This window comes from Ochotona princeps, chromosome 25 (assembly GCF_030435755.1).
Source record: "Ochotona princeps isolate mOchPri1 chromosome 25, mOchPri1.hap1, whole genome shotgun sequence".
NCBI classification, from domain to species: Eukaryota; Metazoa; Chordata; class Mammalia; order Lagomorpha; family Ochotonidae; genus Ochotona; species Ochotona princeps.
The window spans coordinates 28,281,494-28,302,814 of record NC_080856.1 but is presented as its reverse complement, the minus strand read 5'-3'; the positions used below and the strand labels follow the sequence as shown (position 1 = coordinate 28,302,814).

The 21,321-nt window shown below is 39.1% G+C and overlaps 1 pseudogene; it reads left to right on the top strand.

Annotated features, from left to right (window-relative positions):
- The first annotated feature begins 17,758 nt into the window (after positions 1 to 17,758).
- On the top strand, positions 17,759 to 18,686 carry LOC101529244 (tubulin alpha-1C chain-like; annotated as a pseudogene).
- The last annotated feature ends 2,635 nt before the right edge of the window (positions 18,687 to 21,321 follow it).

The window sequence follows — 21,321 nt, the reverse complement described above, 5'->3', positions numbered from 1 at the left end:
GCTAATGGCTTTTTATTACGTTTCCTAATTTTAAAATGCATGATTAATGCAAGAAAATGCTGCCAATATGCCATATTTCCCGAAATTGTGTTTCATATTTCCCGAAATTATAAAAATGATTCTTCTGAAGTTCATTGGTCAAAGAAACAAAATGCGCTTTTTTCTTTCCCTCAACTAAAGTCAAGCATGGTATTTTTTCTACTTTGCATCCTAAATCCACCTCTCTTCCCTTGCTGGGAACACAAGGCTATGCAGACGCAGGAACGCAAATGGATCTGTCTGAGGCCATTGAATATGGTCTCCATGGAGATGTGTCTCCTACTATAGCATTGATTTACTTGATAAACGTATCATTAAAATTGAATGAATGAAGCTTCCTGGTTTTGGACAGCTTTTCCATAGTGCTAATGGATGGAAGGTCTAAGACTAAGAACTCAATGTAAGACTACACTCAGGTTCCTCCCTTGCCACTCCCTCCTTGTCCCCCCGCCGTCCCCTTCCCCCCCCCCCGGATTTTATTTGTTTGGTTTCATTTTAATCTCAATTGGCCATTCTACTGCTGTTTTTCTTTTTAATCTTTTTGTTTACACTGTTATTAAACATTGTCAGTTTATCCATAAGTTGATAGCTAATAACTGGAAAGTGGGCTATGACATTACAACATATTTCTTTGAGGTTTCAAGTGCACCTGCAGTTATAATGTGGCCCTTAGCAGGGTGACCGTGACAGGTCAACGAGCACAGGGTTGTCTTAGTAGCTCTTCTGTGGGGCTTTTAACATGAACAAGCTTAGTAATACATCATGAAGAAGATATTTTAAATGTACACATTTTTTTCAGATTTTACTTTCTTAATTTTTATTTCACTTTCATGTCAAAAAAATCACGATTATATTTCACCGAAGAACTAATGTACATCAAAGCAAAATTATGATTGGCGTTGCCCAAAGCAAATCTTCGTAAGAGTTTTTAAAAAGCTATTCAATTTTGACATGGAATTTTCCTCTGGTATGCAGGGATGGCTCAACATATACCAACACATACATGTGATTTATCACATTAACATACTGAGAAATACAAATCACTTCATTGTCTCAACAGATGTAGACAATGTATTCTACAAAATGTGGCCCTTTCATAATCAAAGTATTAAAGGAGAGAGGTGTAGAGGACCATTCTTTAGTGCAATCACCGTGACAAATGACTAACACAAGAGTCATGCTGAATGTGTAGAAGTTGGACGTGTTTCCACTAAGCCCTGTAACCAGACAAGGATGCCCACATTCACAGTCGCTATGGAATATATTTCTGAAAGATTTAGCCAGAGCCTCGGAGTGAAGTAAAATAAATCAAAATGCTACAAATTAAGCAGGAGTAAAGCCAAATGATCCCTGTTTGCACATACCATGAACCCACATATAAAGGCATTCAAAAGAATCTATTAAAAAACTGAGAAAAAAATAATAGTTTGATAAGGTTTTACGATATAAAATCTACATTTAGAGCACAGACCAAAGTGCGTTGGCCACACCAAACACAACCTTCAGATAGCCACGGAAGACGCAGTTACTCTGCTAAACCACATATTTATAGTTTAAAGATAAAAACCATTAAAGGAGAAAAAACATGAAGTACTCCAAGAAATTCCTAAAAATGAATGGAAAAACATGAGAAACATGGACAAGGGAGATAATATGGCTCCCCAGACCAGCACAGCAGAGAGCTATTATACAGCAAAGATGAAAAACGAAAATAAAAAAAGCAAAAATGAAGAGATTGACAAAATGCCTAAACATGGATACCCTTTCAAATGCTAAGATTATTTTAAAAACTAATGAAAAGCAAATAAAATAATTAAGAAAATTCATACACATCCTTGAATGAAAGTTTCCCCCCTGTGACAAGATTTTGAAGAGAGAACAAACTGAAACATTAGAAATGAAGAATTCAATATCCCAAATAAAAAACACAATGGAAAGCCATAATGACGAAGTTGATTAGGCAGAAGAGAATTTCTGGACTAGACGACAAACCTCTGGGAAAAATTCAAGCAAAAAAAAAAAAAAGAAAGAAAATTGTTTTAAAAAAGTGTACAAGATTTATTGGATATCATCAACCAATCTAACACAGGTGGCCAAGGAGTTCCTAAGTGTATAGAAAAGGGTAATGAGGGTAATGGATTAGAAGGCCTATTCAGAGGCATAGTAATTGAGTACTATTTTAATAATCAGAAAGAAAAAGGTATTCAAGAACAGGAGGCAGAGAGCACTCTTTTTTTTTTTTTTTTTATTACAAAGTCAGATATACTGAGAGGAGGAGAGATTGAGAGGAAGTGGAGCTGCCGGGATTAGAACCAGCAGCCATATGGGATCAAGGCGAGGACCTTAGCCACTAGGCCACGCTGCCCAGCCCGAGAACACTCTTAATAGTCATAATGGTAAAATGTCTTCACCATGACACATTATAATCAAACTTTCCACAGTTCCCAAATTATGCACAAGAAAAATAAAGTATTTCCTTTAGAGGACCTCCAATTGGATGTATGCGTATTTCTCATCAGAGATTATACAGGCGAAGAGAATACAGAAACCTAGTCCATAAAAGAAATAAGCCATCAGCCTAGAGTAATATGCTCAATGGAACCCTCATGTTTTCATATGAAAGTGAAATTAAGACTTTCCAAAACAAACAGAAATTGAAAGAATTTACAACCACGCACTCAGCCCTACAAATGATGCCCAAGCATGTGATACACACACAGAAATGCAGCTGATGGCCATCACGATGCAAAAATGCAGGCATGCAATTGACTGGTAAATATACAAAGGAAATCCAAAACAAATAATGAGCATATTTGTGGGAAAATGGTAAATCCAATTTGTAACCTTTCAATAATAAGCTTCAATGCATATGTCCTAAACTTTCAAATCCAAAAGAATCAAACTTATTAAATAGGTTAAGAACAGGTACAACTCTTTTATAACTATCTAAAAGAAACACACTTCGCTAACAAAGATACACACAGACTGACACAGACTGACCTGGCGCCATGACCTAAAGGCTGAAGTGCTCTCCTTGAACGCACCAGATCCCATATGGACAACGGTTCTAGTCCCTGCAGCTCCACTTCCATCTAGCTCCCTGTTTGTTGCCTAGGAAGGCAGTAGAGGACGACCCAAAGCCTTGGGACCCTGCACCCATGTGGGAGACCTGGAAGAGGCTCCTGGCTTTGGACTGGCGCAGCTCTTGCCATTGTGGCCACTTGGGGAGTGAAGTATTGGATGGAAGATCTTCCTCTCTGTCTCTCCTCCTCTCTGTATGTGTGACTTTGCAATAAAAACAAATAAATCTTTAGAAAAAAAGAAAAGAAAAAACCGCCCCCATTCTAATGGAAAAGAGCAGTTGTAACCATGCTAACACTAGGGAAAAAAAATATACTTTAACACAAAAGCTATTAAGACACAAAGACGGACCTCACATTAATGATTAAAGGGTTAGTTCAACAAGAAATGACCATAGCAAATGTATATGCACCAAATGCCAGGGCACCTGGCTATTTAAAATGATTGCAAATAGATTGAAAGGTTGGCATAAATTACAACAGTATAGTAATGGAGGACCTCAGCATCCAACTACCATCAGTGGACAATTGGACTAGACACAATATTGGAGCTAATCTATACCATGGGATCAATGTACTCAATTTATATCTATGGAATGTTTCAACCCATAGGCCAGAATGCACATTGTTTTAGTCATTTCACGGAATATATTCTAGGATAGGCCACGTTATAAGTCATAAAGCAAGCTTCAGCAAATTCAAAAGAATTGAAATCATGCTATGCATCTTTTCAGAACACAAGGGAGTGAAAATGGAAACCAGCAATTCAAGAAATTTCAGGAAAAGTACGAACACGAGGAGACTAAATAGTATGCTACTAAATGAACTGTGAATCAAAGAAGAAATCTAAATGAAAATTAAAGTAATACTGGAAGGGAATGAAGATGGCAGCATCGTGTACAAAACTTACGTAATGCAGCAATGTCTATGCCAATGGCATTGCTATTGCAATGCTAATAGCAGTTAGAGTATATATCAAGAAATCAGAAAGGCAGAACATTGACCTATCAGTGTATCCGAATCATCTAGAAAAATAGCAACAAATTCAAGCCAAAAAAAAAAAAAATCAGTAAGAAGAAAAAAAGAAATTAACAATGCCATGAAGTTAAATAACATGCTACTGAATGACTAATGTGTCACTGAAGAAATGCAAAAGAAAACCAAGAACCTTCTTGAAGAAAATGATGCTACTGTATAATTGATGTGTCATGGAAAAATTTAATGAGGAAGAAAGTGTTTTGAAGAGATGAAACTAAAAAAAAATTAAAATTTTGGCAACTTTTCATTTAAGGGATGTATACTAACTGTGTAATGGAGACTATCATATCAAGTAGCATGTTATTTAACTTCATGGCATTGTTAATTTCTTTTTTTCTTCCTGCTATTAATTTTGTATTGTGGCTTTTCATTTATGGGGATGCATAGTAACTATGTAATGGAGACTATCATATCCATATGTGAGGATACAATGCAGTGTGCATCTGCACTTCCAGATCGAAGATGGACTCCCAATGAAACTGTTAACTATATTTTGACAATAGGATGCTGGACTCTCTGCCATTGTCCATGCCTGAAATGATGGACGTATGACTATTTGTAGGAGGATATTGTGACCCTAGAAGGTCAGTGAGCACAGGATTACAGTTGGTTGGATAATATTTGGAGGAGAATAACCAAATGGCTACCTTTTGTATACCTTATTGGATATCATCTGCATATGTATATGAGAACACCTGGTGGAATATACAAGACAAAAGGAGTTCCAAACAAGCATTAATGGTTTTGTTGATAAGCTCAGCGCTTCCTCCCTTATCATATATGACCCTCAGAGTATAAAGTCTGATGCTACTAATAAACTACGGCTTTTGACCATCAGTCAGGGTCCACGTGTGTTATTATCGGCTCCGTGCACCCAAGTCCATCGCTGTGGGACAGCGACAACTGGCGCCTGAACAGGGACTTGAAAGAAGAAGAGAAAGTGCAGCGGAGACCCCCACAGAAAGTGGTGAGTGGGACAATGGGCCAGAACCAGTGTAGGGCACAGTCTTTTATCTCTCTTATGCAGAATTTTTTAGTGAAAAGTGGAACGAAGATAACTAGGCAGCAATTGCATTCTTATTTAGAGCTTGTTAGTGAATATAATCCTTGGTCTCCAGATGAATGGACACTAGAAACTGGACTTAAGAATTTTACTCAGAAAAATGGTGAAAAGGTTGGAAGGATAGAAGATATTCAAGTTAGTTTTTGGATTATATCGGCTTTAATTAGAGCTATTATCGTAATTTTAGAAGGGGAATCTGCAAGAAATTCCTCTAAGGGGAGACACCCCCAAAATGTAGCTAAAAAAGAAGTGTTTCATAGTATGGACAAGGAAGAAAGAGAAAGGGAATCCTTAAGAGGCCCACCTAACAGGAAAGGACGCTGTAATATGGCTAAAAAGGAAACGCCTCATAGTACAGATGAGGAGGACAGCAAAGAGGAGCCCGTGAGAGATGTCCCTAACGGGAGACGCCACCGTAATGTGGCAAGGAAAGAAATGGCTTCTACTAAAGATGAAGATGAGAAAGAATGTGTGAGAGACCCTCCCACGAGGAGATGCCACTGTAATGCAGCTAAAAGAGAAAGGCCTTACACTACAGATGTGGAAATTAGGAAAAGAAAGCTTGGAAGATGTTATAATGTGATTGAAAATGAAATTAGAACTAAGAAAAAGAACATTTTCAGTGTTAAACCACAGGATTTCTCTAGTGAGGTAAATGAGGCTGGGATAAAGCAACAGTTAAATATCAGCCCATGCCGTCTTGCTCTTAAATCTGATCAAAAACGTTTCCAAATGACTGATGTTCCCCGGAGACCTCATGAATTCCGATTGCTTTTTCCAATCATACTTAGTCAAGAAAATAACCAACCTACCTATGAAAGCCTAGATGTTAATGCCATCATAGCTTTTAAAAAGGCTTGTGTGTCCTACGGACCTACTTCTTCTTATGTGTGGGAATATTTAAATGGCTGGAGCCAGGGAGCAAACTGGATTCCTTATGATTTTGAAGTAATAGCAAAAATAGGGTTTTCTCCTTCTCAATATTTACAATGGAAAATGTGGAGAAGCGATATGGCTAAAGAAAAACTGCGAACCTTAGGAGCATCAGGTCGGCAACTCCCTGGTGGAGGACAATTGACTTATGATATGTTGGTTGGAGATGGACAGTGGGTTACTACAGAGCAACAGATACAGCTACCTCAAGCTGCGCTCATGCATATACGAGACGTAGCATTGTGGGCATGGGAGAAAATTGAGACTGGGTCTGAATTTGCAGGCAGTTATACAAAAGTCATTCAAGGAGCCAGAGAATCTTATGCTGATTTTGTAAGACGTTTGACAGACTCCATTGAAAAACAAGTTAGGGGAGAAGGCACTAGGAAATTGTTGTTAAGGCAACTGGCCTTTGATAATGCGAATGAGGACTGCCAGGCTGTTATTCGTCCTATAAAAGAAAGAGAGGATCTTCTGGGTTACCTGAGAGCCTGTCGCAACATAGGGACATTTAAACACCGTGCCCGCCTAGCAGCACTTGAAACTTTTGCTATTCAAAAACAAATGAAGGCTAAATGTTTTAATTGTGGCAAGCCAGGACACCTTAGAAAAGATTGCCGAATGCTTCCTTCAACTCAAAAATACCATGCGGATACTTTTAACAGTCACTCCCCTGGAATATGTCCTAAGTGCCAAAGAGGCCGACACTGGAAAAAAGAATGTAAATCCAAATTTGACCGTGATGGCAGATGCCTGTGGCCAGAAGACTCTGGGAGGAGCCAGCCCCAGGTCCCAAACATTCACAGGTTTACAAAACAGGAATCTGCAGAGAAGCTACAAACTTAAAACTGCCACTGTCTCATTGCCCCACCTGTGCTCCTCACCCTGCAAGTATAAATCCTGAAGGCTGAAATTCCAATCAGTTGTGGTGTATGCATGTTATTCATATAGCGCTTTTTCCTATACAGCATTGCCTAATCATGTATACTAATTTTTAAGTACAAGTCTTTATATTAAGTTAATTTTTATGTTCACTGCCTCATTACGTTCTCATTGTTTAAAATTAACAAAAGCGATGTTCTTGCTTTAAGGAGTGTTTGGGTGATGTCATTATATCATTATAAAGTGAATGTTTGCTGTTTTGTTTGTTAATGTGCCCAAGTTGTAACCGCATGTCTTTTGGAATATTTTATAATGCTGAGGAAGCTGGCCTTCAGTTTAATGGCTAACTTTCACAATAATCACCAATTTCAAGGTCTTTTGTGGTAGATGTTTAGCAAACTGACTTCATCTGTATATCCATTGCAACTTTTGGGAGCTTGGAATTCAAAGATACTAGGCTTTTGTAAATCTTGAGGGTTTTTTGGGGGGACATTTAATAAAAATGTGAAATTTTATCGTAAATAATTTGGTATAAAATTGAACTCGAACACTATTTGATTATTTCAAGGTATAAGTTAATGTGATATTCATTGTCTACAAAGTGTTTGCATGTATTAATTGCATGTATTAATGTGTTTTTGGCTGGTTATCAAATCTCACTGCCTTTAATGTGTCAAGGTTTTGTATTTGTTTTAAAGATATTTGAGTGATGATCTCGCATCAATAACCAATTGTAATCTATCATGTGTTATGCTAATGTCAACAACAAATCTTGTTTCAGATATTTTTAGCTATCCTTAAAAAAGCATTTAAGAATTCAAAGGTTTCAAATCCTAGGGATTCCCTTGGTATTCTTACGAGGCCTCAAGAATGCCAACGGATCTATCTCCCGTTTTGTGGAGACAGTTGACCAGGCTATTGGATTATACTAAGATTATTGCCAAATAACAAAGGGAGTAAAATTTTATTGTGTCAAAACGTTGTATACATCCATGGAGTTGTGAAGGTTTAATTTTAGTTTGCGTTGCTAATTATGTATTCTTAGCATGGCTGTATTGCTGGGAAGACTGAAATTTGCAATTTTAGATTGATGGAGGGATTTCATAGCATGATCAATGTTTTTGTCTGAGTTTCTCAGTTCAAAACTATTGATTTAATGGCATTTCACTTACTGGTTTTTGGTGAACACTACTACTAAGCTTGGTTGAGAATAATATTTTCAAGTCTCCAAAAGTGTGTGTGTGTGTCTGTGTATGTGCGCGCATACATGTGTGTCTTAACATTTCGTCCTTTGTAAAAAATTGTTTCAAATTGTTATCATGTGTTGCTGTTTGTTTATCAAGAGCAGGTTGCCTTAGGGCTGTGGCAAACTACAGCCATGCCCAAAGCTTTCTGATAGGATTGTAAAATCACAAAGATGTTAAAGTTATGCTTTAAAAGCAGAGGGGGGAATATGCTACCCCTGTAAATGCATTAATTTGGTCTTACTCACCTTAAATTTTGTTCAGATTTTGTCTCCTGGTGAGCACCAGCTCTGCGTCACTAGAGGCTGCTTGCAGGCCCAACACAGATGCCTTTGGTTTGATGGAGGGACCCAGCCACTCACAAGTGGAGAGGTCCTGACCCCTTGCTAACTGTGGGAAGAGGGTTTGTTTGTGTTTTTCCAGAAACTGAGCTGCAGCCTGTGTGGGTGCCAGCTGGTAATGTAAAGCCCTGGACTCCATTCACTGGAGGAAGCGCCTGCAGTAAGACAAATTCGCGACTTCATTCTGAAAGATCCATCGCCATCAAGGAGACATTGGAGGAGGAGGAGGAGGCCAGACCCCTCCCAACACCGGGTGACGTGAGGGATCCTAAGAGATTGGTGCATCAAGCGCAACTGTCCTTGACATTATGATGCATTTGATAAACACTAATAATCCGTGGGAAAGGTTATGCTCTTGTCCCTAGAATTTCCTGATGGATCTTCAAAACTGGCTCATCTGACCTCGAAAGTGCTGCAACTCCCTTGAACTCAACACTGCCCCCGGAGAAGATGGAACCCCCAGTGGAGCTGCCTCTAAGAACTGAAAAGCTAAATTTGTTTAATATTCCTCTGGTTCCACTACAGGGCGGGAGTGCAGAGAAATTCTCCACCTTCTTAGAATGTTTGAGGAAGACTTTAAATGTAACTTGTTATTTATAGATTTTAATGACCTTAGACATTAGAAAAGCCATAGAAATTTGTGGTGGTATCCAAGGACGACTCTGACACCCTCTTAAAGGAGGTTGTGTGTATAGAGCAAGGGGGATCTCAGGGTGGAGCAGGAGGATAAGAGGAGCCCTCTATCCTAGTCCCGGAGACCCCCGGAGGCCTCCCATGTGCTTTCGCTGCAAGAGCAGTGGATATCTGCCTCATCAAGGACATCGAGAACCGTATCCCGACTGCCAAGGAGATCACAAGGAAGATGAGTGCCCTTGGAGGCCGAGAACTCTGAGGTCAGTCCTTTCCTATTGGATTTCTCGCAAGGGATTGAAGCAGCCCAGTACCCTGCTCATAGGGTCTGGTGACCTGGGAACTTAAGCCAGGAGCCCCGGGAGGCACTCAGAGACAAAAGGATTTTAGGAGGAGCTTCCTCTAGTTCTTAACTAGTTCCAGCCTTGGCTCCCTGCCCTCTCTTACACCAACCATCAGGGTTACTTGCGAGTCCCATGTAGAGTTAAATTCTTCCTCACTCACTAAGTTGTTGGGGATTTCCCTGCTCACCTACCTAAAACTTTTCTATTCTTCAATTGTTAAATGCAAAACTGTGCTTAACCTCTATAAACTGCAAAATTTAAATTGGGTTAAGAATCTCCCTTAAAAGCTTTTATCAATTTAAAACTGTTAATGCTAAACAAGATGTAACTGTAAAGAACTTTGATGTTATGTTTGAACTCAGCTGCTATGTATGTCAATGTTGGTCTTTACACTGTTCCTGTGCCACTCTGATTTCGGTTAAATAATATTGTTTCTCCCCATTTTTCTGCTCGCCCAAGAGCATGTTTCCCCTACATACATCATTCAGGCCTAATTTTACAAAACACAGAAGGGGGATTTGTAGGAGGATATTGTGACCCTAGAAGGTCAGTGAGCACAGGATTACAGTTGGTTGGATAATATTTGGAGGAGAATAACCAAATGGCTACCTTTTGTATACCTTATTGGATATCATCTGCATATGTATATGAGAACACCTGGTGGAATATACAAGACAAAAGGAGTTCCAAACAAGCATTAATGGTTTTGTTGATAAGCTCAGCGCTTCCTCCCTTATCATATATGACCCTCAGAGTATAAAGTCTGATGCTACTAATAAACTACGGCTTTTGACCATCAGTCAGGGTCCACGTGTGTTATTATCGGCTCCGTGCACCCAAGTCCATCGCTGTGGGACAGCGACAACTATTTATGAAGAACTAGACTATATTGACAATATAGGGGAACTCACTGAGAGGGGAGGGGTTTGGGAAGTGGATAAGGGAAATCCCACAGTCTATGAAACTGTATCATAAAATGATAATAATAATAATAATAAGAAGTAAAATTTAAACTGAAAAAGAAAAAAAAATCCAAGGCAAAGTTAGCAGAAAGAATTAAAATTTGAGAAGAAATTTTAAAACAATGAGACAAAAATGAAGCGTAAGATCAGTGAACTAACTGGATTAAAAAATAAGCAAAATTAAGGAATCATTGGCTCAACTAAAAAAAAAAAAAAAAGATAGGGAAGACCCAAATAATGAAAACTGATAAAAAGGGAAATAAAACCACATAAAGCACAGATACACAAAGAATCATTAGGAATTACTAAAACATTTGTATGCCAACAAATTGGAAAATCTCGGAAAAATGAGTAGTTTTCAGGATCTGTAGAATTCACTTAAATTGACCCCTGATGACATAGAAAACGTAAGTACATCAATAACTAGGAAAGAGATTGAATCATGAATACAAATCTTCCCAACAAAAATCCCCAGGCCCTGATGGTTTCACAGCTAACTTGTATTAAATCTTCCAGAAAACTAATTTCAATTGTTCTCAAACTATACAAAACAATTGGAAATAACAGAATCTGGTGCATCACATTAGTAAGCTGAATAACAATGCAGAGAAAGCGTTTGGTAAAGTACAGCATGCTTTCACGTTAAATACTAAGTAAATTGGGCATGCAAGAGACATTCCTCAACAACAGCAAGGCGATATATTACCTATATGAAAACCCACTGCAGTGTCATATTGAATGGGGAAAGCTTGGGGGCATTTCTACTAAGATCTGGAACCCAGTGAGCGTGTCCCCACTCACCACTGCTATTCAGTACAGTCCTTGAGGCTTTAGCCAGTCATTAGAGAAGAAAGAGAAAGCCAAGGGATACGAATAGGAAAGGAGGAGACCAAGTTATTCCCTTTGTGCTGTGACATTACTCATTATTAGTGAAAACCGAAGACTATTAATTGACTTGGAACTCACAAGAGAGTATGGTGAGGTTTCAGGACATAAAATCAATACACAAAGATGATTGGCTTTTGTGTGCACAGATCATCTATTGCTAAGGAGAAAACAGACAAAAAAAAAAAACCTTGTAACATCAGTCCTAGATGGTAGCTGCAATAATTTAAATCTTTGAATAAATTTTATGAAGGACGTGAAGGATATTTAGGATAAAAATGACAAAACTTTTTTTTTTAAGAAAAGGAGAAAACACGAAAACATGGAAAAAATCTTACATGGGTCTGCAGATTGGTACATTGGTATGTTTTGATACTACTGAAAACAGCTTACAGACTCAGTATGATCCCAGTTAAAATATTTATGACATTGTTCTGAAGAGCCAAATCAATCTTTAACAACAACAAAAACAAAGCTGGAGGCATCACAGTATCAGACCTCAAGAATTACCTCAGGGCATCCATAATGCAAACAGCCTGCCAGTGGCACCAAAACATACAAGAAGGTCAATGGAAGATAATAGAAATTCCAGAATAAATCTACACATCTAAAGCCAATTAGTTTTTTGATAGGCAAAACCAAAATCATTTTTTCTTGGAAAATTGGATTTGCATGTACAGAAGTTTGAAACAAGACCCCTATATTCCACAATATGTAAAAATTACTTTGAATGGATCATGGATCTAAATCTGTGGCCCAAAATTATCAAATCACTAGAGGAAAACATTGAGGAAACTGAAAAGATTGGCATAAACAAAGAGTTCTCTAAAGGTCAAACAAGTATAGGTAATAAAGACAAAAATAGAGAAATGGGATTGCATCAAGCTAAGAAGTCACCGTACTATAAAGGAAATACTTAACAACGTGACAAGAAAACAAAGGGATCAGAGAAAATATTTATACACTATGTTACTAACAAAATGTTTATCTCCAGAATCATTAAAGACCTCCAGAAGCTAAACAACAACAAAACAAGCATCGCAGTTAAGAAATGGACAAAGGTCATCATTAGGCATTTTTAAAAAGATTTACTTATTTTTGTTGCAAAGATAGATTTACAAAAAGAAGGAGACAGAAAGACAAAATTTTTCCATATACTGATTCACTCCCCAGGTGACCGCAACCTCAAAGCTGAGCCAATTAGAAGCTGGTAGCAGGATGTTTTTCGGGTCCCATGCTCCTGGAGTGGCCCAAGGCTTTTGGCCATCCTCAACTGCTTTCCCAGGGCACAAGCAGGGAGCGGGAGGGGAAGTGGAGCAGCCAGGACATGAACTTGTACCCATATTGGATCCTGACCATGCAAAATGAGAATTCAGCCCACTGAGTTGGGTCTTCAATCGGCGTTTTTCGAAGAATGAAATTCATGTGGCCAAGAGACACATCAATAAACAGAGCAAAAAACAAACAAACAAACAAACAAACAAACAAAAAAACCCAAAAAACTCATGACCATAAGGGAACAGAGAAATGAAAAAAAAAAAAAAAAAACTAGAATAAGACTTTATTCACTCAAGTTAGAATATCTATCATCCAAAAAAAAAAAAAGAAATCAATAAATACTGGAGACAATGTGAGAGATACCTAATTCTCCGTTGGTGGAAATACAAACTAACGCTATGATTGTTGAAGACAGATTCTTCAGAAATCTGAAATTTATCATCCCCCCTAACCATTACATACTTGGGAACTTATGATAAATTGGGAATTATGAAATCTGCACATAAAGGAGATATCTGTTCTGTATGTTTATTGAAACTCAATGAACAATAAGATATGGAATGAACCTAAATGTCCATCAAGAAATGATTGGATAAAAAAGTGACGTATAGGCAATACTATGCAATATTACTCAGGCGCAAAGGAAAATGAAATCTTGTACTTTTGTGACAAAATGGATGTAAGCAGAAACCACTCAGCTTAATGTAATAATCCAGTAGCAAAAACGGAAAACAAACATTCTATGCTTTCTTTGATACATGGCAAAAATTGAATATAGAATCAAAATAATATAGAATCAAAACTATAGAATCAAAAATAATTTATAGTAATGAAACAGACATGTTTTGATTCTGCTGTTGGAGCCCTTGTTTATACCCTGTGGATCTGTGGTTCTTTCTGACTTTTTACTAGTTGCATATTACAGCGATTGGTGAATTAAGCCTATGTTTACAGAGGGAGTTGATATCACGTCATTGCAACAATTAAAGAAAACAGAGATGTGGAGGCCAGCATAGGAGGAAGCAGGGAAGAATGCTTATCATGTTAGAAACACATCCATGAAACATATCAACTATGTTCTGATTATATGAATAAAAAATTGAAAAGGAAGACAGTCGATAGAAAATGCTTTTAGCACCCTCAAGTCCATGGTTTTAGGCTTAAAATTTCACGGAATACTTCGTATTCCAGTGCACGTTGTCACAATAGTTCAATTTGAATTTTTAAAAGCCACTATCAAGTTGATGACTATTTTTGCTGGTTTTGTTACTTTACATTATCCTTGCTTTTTAATTATTGTACAGTTGTTTTAAAGTGAATTTTAAAAATCACATTGCTGATTCAGCAAGGACCTGACTGTTGAGCCTAAGTGTACCTCGAGGGAAACTTCAGTATAATGTTTACAGTGTTATAGACTTTATATGAAGGAAAGCTAAGTTCCTTAATGTAACTTTAATGCACTGTTTAATGACTGCTATAAATCCTGCTGTATTTTTTTCTCACTAGAAAAGAACAAAATAATCATTTAATATTTAATACAATATCTCAATTTATGTCTGAAGCTAAAAATATTCATTTTCCTGTTCTTGAAACATAAACCAAACTACTACACAAAAGAGCTGCTAACAAACTTTTTTTCTGTACTGCTAAATATACAAAATCCAGAACTTAAAACCTAACAATTTTAAAATCAAAATTATTTTAATTTTATATTTATACTACTTCACAGAAGTTAGTGCATCTATTGCCAGCTCTCTTCAATATCACGTATTTTAAATTCATTTTTTTTGTTGAGAATTTGCTTGTTTAAATTATCAAAGTTAGATGAAGCTAACAATATGTGTGTTGAAAGAGAACATGCCTCCCGCCCATCCCAGGTCTCCAATGTGAGGCATGCTCCGGGTGTCCTCCTCAAGCAGTACTGATCGTTCAACAGTTCTGAATTGCTGCCAATCTCGCCATTCCAAGCATGATGAAATCTCTCCAGAATCCACTGGATGACACAGTCTACCTTAGCGTCTCTGTTTTTCTCCCCTTACCCCAGATCTAGGAAAAAAAATACTAGTGTGTGGAAACAATGGTCTTACCTACTTTCCTGTAGCCCTCGACCCTTTGTGCCCTGATCAACTATGTAAAGATTATCAAAGTAAAATAATAAGAGAGAAAGAGAACATGTTACAATTTGCATCTTGCTTTTTAAAACTCATGGTAGATTTGCACATAGAAGGCTGCATTACACAATTCCTCCCAATATTTAGGAAGCAGAGAGATGGCCCGATTTTTGGAATTAGCCTGTAAAGTAAAATATCAAGATATGTTCAATTAGAGACACAAAATGTACATATAGTAGTGATTTGTATTTTCAAAATAACTTGAAGTGAAAAAAAAAAAAAACAGGAGTTTTTTTGTTGTTGATCCACATTCTTCTAAATCCTGAATTTTAGGGCTAATGAAGGTTGTCTCATTTTTGCAGGAAGCCCTAGTGGATAGTGAGTACAAGTGAGAAAATTTGGACTGGCCTCTACACAATGTGCACAGGAAAATGAATTCTGAGCTATTTGAAGCTATTTAGGAAAGCCATCCTACTTATTCAGACCTGGGAAAGAGACGCTTTTAAATAATAAATGACAATGAGGGTTTTGTTAGCGTTCTTGTGCTTCAATAAAACTTGCTGTTTAGAAAGGGATTAGAAAACGTAGGCAGCTTACACTAGTGTAACAAGACAGTATATATATTAATACACAGTATAAAAGCTTATCAGGAGATTAGTCATTAGAAGAGTTCAACATATATGTTGATGTTTCTCATGGTCTACCAAACGACCTATCCATCTCTACACCTGTTTATTCATTTATAAATCCCCTGCTCATGTATGCCCCATCTGTATATCTCTACCTCCTCCAAGTAGAAAAGGACAGAATGCAATTTTGCAAATGTTCCGAAGTTCTTTGTGATTGGAAAATTTTGTTTTGAAGTCTAAGTTATATCTCGCAGACATCAGGGACAAATAAGGATATGTAAATTCAAAAATGTCCAAAGATCCATACAATAATTGGTAGATAAGCACTCAGTTAAGACTATTGCTATTAAGGTTCATAGTTCTTTATTTTTAACTATGAATCTTATAGATGGACAAGGCATTCGACTTTTGTTTCTTTGTGTATTATATGTATGCATTTATATATTCATTATTTATACACATAGCCTACATATATTAATATGCACACATACATGCAGGTGCATAGATGCATACATATATATTACAATTTGCGTATGAGTTGTCTTATATCAAACACAGCATTTATATTTGTCCCTTTAGGACTGGCTTCCCTAAGCGTAATCAGACTCATCGACTTTTCTCCTGCTGAGAATTCTTTAGCAAGATTGAAAACCGGAACACCCCCTTATCCAACTGAACATACTTACTGAGCCACCTAAACTTCAGTCTGGTACTTGTGCAGATAGAACTGAACTGCGAATCTCATTCTGATCTTGAGCAGCTGCTACGCAGTCAAGTGTAGGGAACGAAGAGCTGGCCCAAGGAGGCATGCAGTGGCAACAGTGATGCCCCCTCCTAGTGATATCGTAGCCCAAGAGCCAGCTTCCGTTGCACTCTGAAATGTATGCTTTTAAAGATGTGGGGAACAGTGCTTAGAAAAGACGAGGACTTTAGCTGCTAGACCACGCCGGAAAAGGAAGAAAAAAAAAAAAAAAAAGGAATCAATTTGGCAAGAGGCGATGAAGGAATTTCAGAAGGTTTGTGAAGGAGTGTTTGGCCTGAAGGTCCAGCCACCCGTGAAGGCCCCAGCATCCCACACCGGAGAACTAGGTTTGACACCTGCTCCAGCTCCCAGCTGCCGCTTCTTGCTAATACAAACTGTGGCAGGCGAGGGGGACTTGCTTGAGACACTGGGCTCCTGCAGGATTGAGCTCCTGGCTTCCACTTGAGCCGGCTCAGGGGCCACTGGGGGTATTGTGGGGGAGCGAAACAGTGGGCAGCTGCTTCCCCCCCGCCTTTGCCTGTGAAATAAAACATTTTAAAGTTGAAAATAAAAATAAAAACAAAAATAAAAACTGGCTTCCAGTTATCTGACCAGTTAGAGTGTGATGCTAGTTTTCAGAGGGAAGTGGTGGGGTTCCCCCTCTGGGGTCACTACCCCCGCGAGAGGGCATGAAAACTAGGACGGGGGCTGGGGTGGCTAGAAGGAGAGGCACTCAGCAATATCCGTGAGGGCTGGAGAGTTGAGTTGGTTGGAGGGAACTAAGCTTCAATGCCCATTCACAGGTACTGGAGCCATATGGGAAGCGGGACAGACTGGACTAGTCCGCTATGTATACTGGCAGGCCAGGGTGAGGGGCGGGCCTGGTGGTGGTTATTGTGGGTCGCCCCGACTGGGCTGCAGACACCACTGGTTGATGAAAGAGTCGAGTGCGTGCTGGACAGAACCAGGCTGGACTGCAACACCCTTGGTTCCAGTGCAAGTCGGGACTGAGAGCAGAGCCAGCCCAGCGATTGCAACCACCAACTGATTGTGGCGATGGACTGTGCCGGAACCGGTACTAGCTGGAACATGCGGGAATCTGATCTGGGAATACCTCTAAGTCTCTTTGGTGATCTCCCCAATCGAACTGCTGGACTCAGAGCCCTGGCTAAGAGAGGACGGAGGACGGAACAGGTCAATCAACCACCTCAGCTGAACGTTGGGCAGCGAAATACTGGGCAAACGAAGACTCCATGATGGACTGTGACAATCAGTGGCTTCTTCAATGACCTAATCGAGCTGGGAGGGATGTGACTGGCAGCGATCCATAACTGGAAGACTATTAAGACCACTTGAGCAAGTATCTCAGCATGCCCCACATCTGGGACCTTGGGCGGGTGGGAGACTGGGTGGGGATTCTCCCTCAATATCCCCCTTCACCTCAGATACATAAATAATATAATAAAAATATATATTAAAAAAAAATAAAAAAATAAAAAAAATTCTTACTGCAAGCCAGTGATCATTTAGGCACTCAGTGTGAAATGATTACTGGTTTTCCGCAGCTTTGGTGGGGTTACTGGTTCTGGGTACATCTCGCTTCTGATGGAACGCCTCTCTGTCGATCACGGCAAGGAGTCCAAGCTGGTGTCCTCTATGTACCCTGCCCCTCAGGTCTCCACAGCTGTAGTGGAGCCCTACAACTCCATCCTCACCATGCACACCACTCTGGAGCACTCCGACTGTGCCTTCATGGTGGACAACGAGGCCATCTATGACATCTGTCAGAGAAACCTTGACATTGGGCGTCCCCGTTACACTAACCTGAACCGCCTCATGAGACAGGTGGTGTCCTCCATCACAGCCTCTCTCCTGTTTCAGGGAACCCTGAATGTTGACCTGAAGAAGTGTCAGAACAATTTGGTGCCCTATCCCCACATCCACTTCCCTCTGGCCAGTCACACCCCAGTCATCTCTGTTGAGAAAGCCTACCACGAACAGCTTTCTGTAGCAGAGCTTACCAATGCTTGCTTTGAGCCAGCTAACCAGATGGTAAAATGTGACCCTCGCCACGGTAAATACATGGCTTGTTGCCTGTTATACCGTGGGGATGTGGTTTCCAAAGACGTCAACGCGGCCATTGCTACCATCAAGACCAAGCAGAGCATCCAGTCTGTGCCCCACTGGCTTTAAGGTTGGCATTAATTACCAGACTCCCACTGTGGTGCCCTGTGGAGACCTGGCCAGGGTCCCGCGAGCTGCATGCGTGCTCAGCAACACCACAGCCATTCCCCAAGCCTGGGCTCGTCTGAACCACAAGTCATGTACGCCAAGCGTGCATTCATTCGTTCACTGGTATGTGAGTGAGGGCATGGAGGAGAGAGAGTTTACTGAGGCTCGCGAGGACATAGCTGCCCTGGAGAAGGACTATGAACAGGTGGCAGCAGACCATGCTGAGGGAGACGGTGAGGATGAGGAGTATTAGCCTGTCTGCCACCGCTGGCTGCTCTACCAAAACTGTTCTGTCCCGTGTTGCTGTCCATTCTGTCCCCATGTGTCAATAAAGGTAACGGTGATATTTTTATGTAAAAAACAATTAGGCACTTAATGTGAATTAACTCACTTGAGCCTTCCAATGATCCTATATGCCAGATATTAATAATATAAGTAGTTTCTTTTTCTTTTTGGCCCGGCACTTTGGCTCAGTGGTTAAATTCTTGCATAGCATGTACTGGGATCCCCTAAGGCTGCTGGTTGTATCCCTGGTGCCCCACTTCCCATCCAGCTCCTGGCTTGTGACATGGGAAAGCATTGGAGGATGGCCCAAAGGCTTGGGACTCTGTACTCACCTGGGAGATCTGGAAGAAGCTCCTGGCTCCTGGCTTCAGATCAGCTGAGCTCTGACGGTTGCAGCCAACTGGGGAGTGATCTAGCAGACAGGAGATATTTCTCTCTGTCTCTCTTCTCTGTAAGTTGTCTTTCCAAAATAAATGAATAAATAATTCTTTTTTAAAAAGTCGTTTCTTTTAAAGGTTATAACCTTGATGGAGATATCAATGACATTGTTTATTGAGATCACCATTTAACTGGAAAGTGGAAGAACAGATTTGAACCTCAATAATCTTATTCTAGATCTACAAAACACTCTGCTGTTATGCAATTTTGACGAATTCTGAGTTTTCTGCACTACATTCAAATAAATATAAAATGTGGTTTCTATAAGTTACATAAATATTTATATAAAGCTGGCATTTTCTTGAAGGTAGCAAATTTCACCTTTCACGTTCTATTTTGTGGTGTTCTTAAACTAATGAGTGCATGAATTTAACAGGGAGAGACACAGCAAATGCTCCTAGGTTCTGTTTCATGTCCGCACATTTCTGTGAAGCCCGGAGGAACTCACTGGAAACTCAATGCACAAGTTTACCTGAGATTCCAGGGACCTAACTACCTGAGCTAGCCATTTGGTGTCTCCAAGAGTCTACATTGTCAAACTATGCAACTGGGTACAGACTCATGTGAATGCCAAGTGCTCTGATCCTGGATAGGTCTTCATAGGTGGTGATTTAGTGACAGCAGAAATTCCTGCCCCATACAAGGAAGGAAAGTTACTGCATGCTATTTATCTCTACTCCTGAATAAAAGCAGGACTTCCTATGGATTTACGAATACACCTTTATGTTATGATAATTGCTTTTTCTACATTTTCCTATATTGACCTTGCCACGATACATTTAAATATTAGAAGCTTCTACATGTAACCACGGACGGAAGGGCTATACTAGTGTGATAACACGGAGACAACCAGGGAATAAATGGGGACAGAGGAAGGGGTGGGACAAAGTTCTAAGCCTACAAAGGCATCATGCAGATTAATCATTAAAAGTAACAAACTCTAAAAAGATTTTGAAAATTAGGAAATCTTATTATACAGCATTAATTAAATTTTGATATGATATCGGTGGCTAATAGTGGTGATGCAATAGATTAGTCCTGCTATTTCTATTCAAATGCTTTACATATTATAACTACATAATTATTTAATATTATTTCATATTAATTTCTGCATTCCCATCTTCAAGCTCCATGATGATATAAGGAATACCAGTTTTGCTCACCAATATATTTGTTATGAGAGAAACTTAATCATTGCACATTTTACTTTGCAAATTAACATTGTCATCATTGTGCATTTAGTCAAAACAAGATAAATTGAGGTCTTAATTTCTGCCAGGGACAGTTCTCATATATCAACACAAGTATTTCATTGAATCAGGGATATACTATTTTTACATTCTGAAAATAGTTTTGTTAACCATACATGGCTTTCAAACCACATATTTTCATGTATATTTTGGAGTCTGAACTGAGGCTAAAACACCAGGTCTTAAATAAGTTGTGTTAGGCTGTCAAACACCGAGAAGAAATGGAACTACCCCTATTACCTAAAGTTCGAATTCTTTATTTTATATTAAAAATATATTGATTTAATTCCATGCTATGTATCTTCTTTCTAATTTCCCAGATGAATGAAGGTTTCAAGATTAAATTTGAATATACATGTATAAAAATCACTCTTTAAAGCTGAATATTTATTTCCACTTAATTAAGGTATTAAATATAGCCCCTGTTTTTTCCATTTAACCTTTTAATGAGAAGACCAGAGCCATTCTGCTGCACTGCATAAAATATTTTATTAGAAGAATACAAGTTGCATTTGTGATGAACATCTGTGATGAACATCATAAGAGGAATGTAGTTGGCCTCTATTGCCATTTATGTTTTAGTATCAGTAAACTTCCCATCTTTCATCAATGCAGTATTGTTCCTTTTCACTGCATATTAATGCCCCAGACCAGGCATTTTGCACAGCAGTCAGGGTATTGCTGTCCAAATCCCATAGAGGAGTGCTTAGTTTTGAACCCAAGTTGCACTCCCAATATTATCTTTCTGTTAACTAGGATACTTGCAGATCAGCAGGTGCCCAAGTCATTGAGTTCCTTCCATTCACTTGGGAGAACCAGATTCAAAGCTGGGCTCCTGGCTTCAGCCTGGCATAATTCTAGATATTGTGGGTATTTTGGGAGTAACCAGTAAAACGAATCTATCTCGGAGTTTCA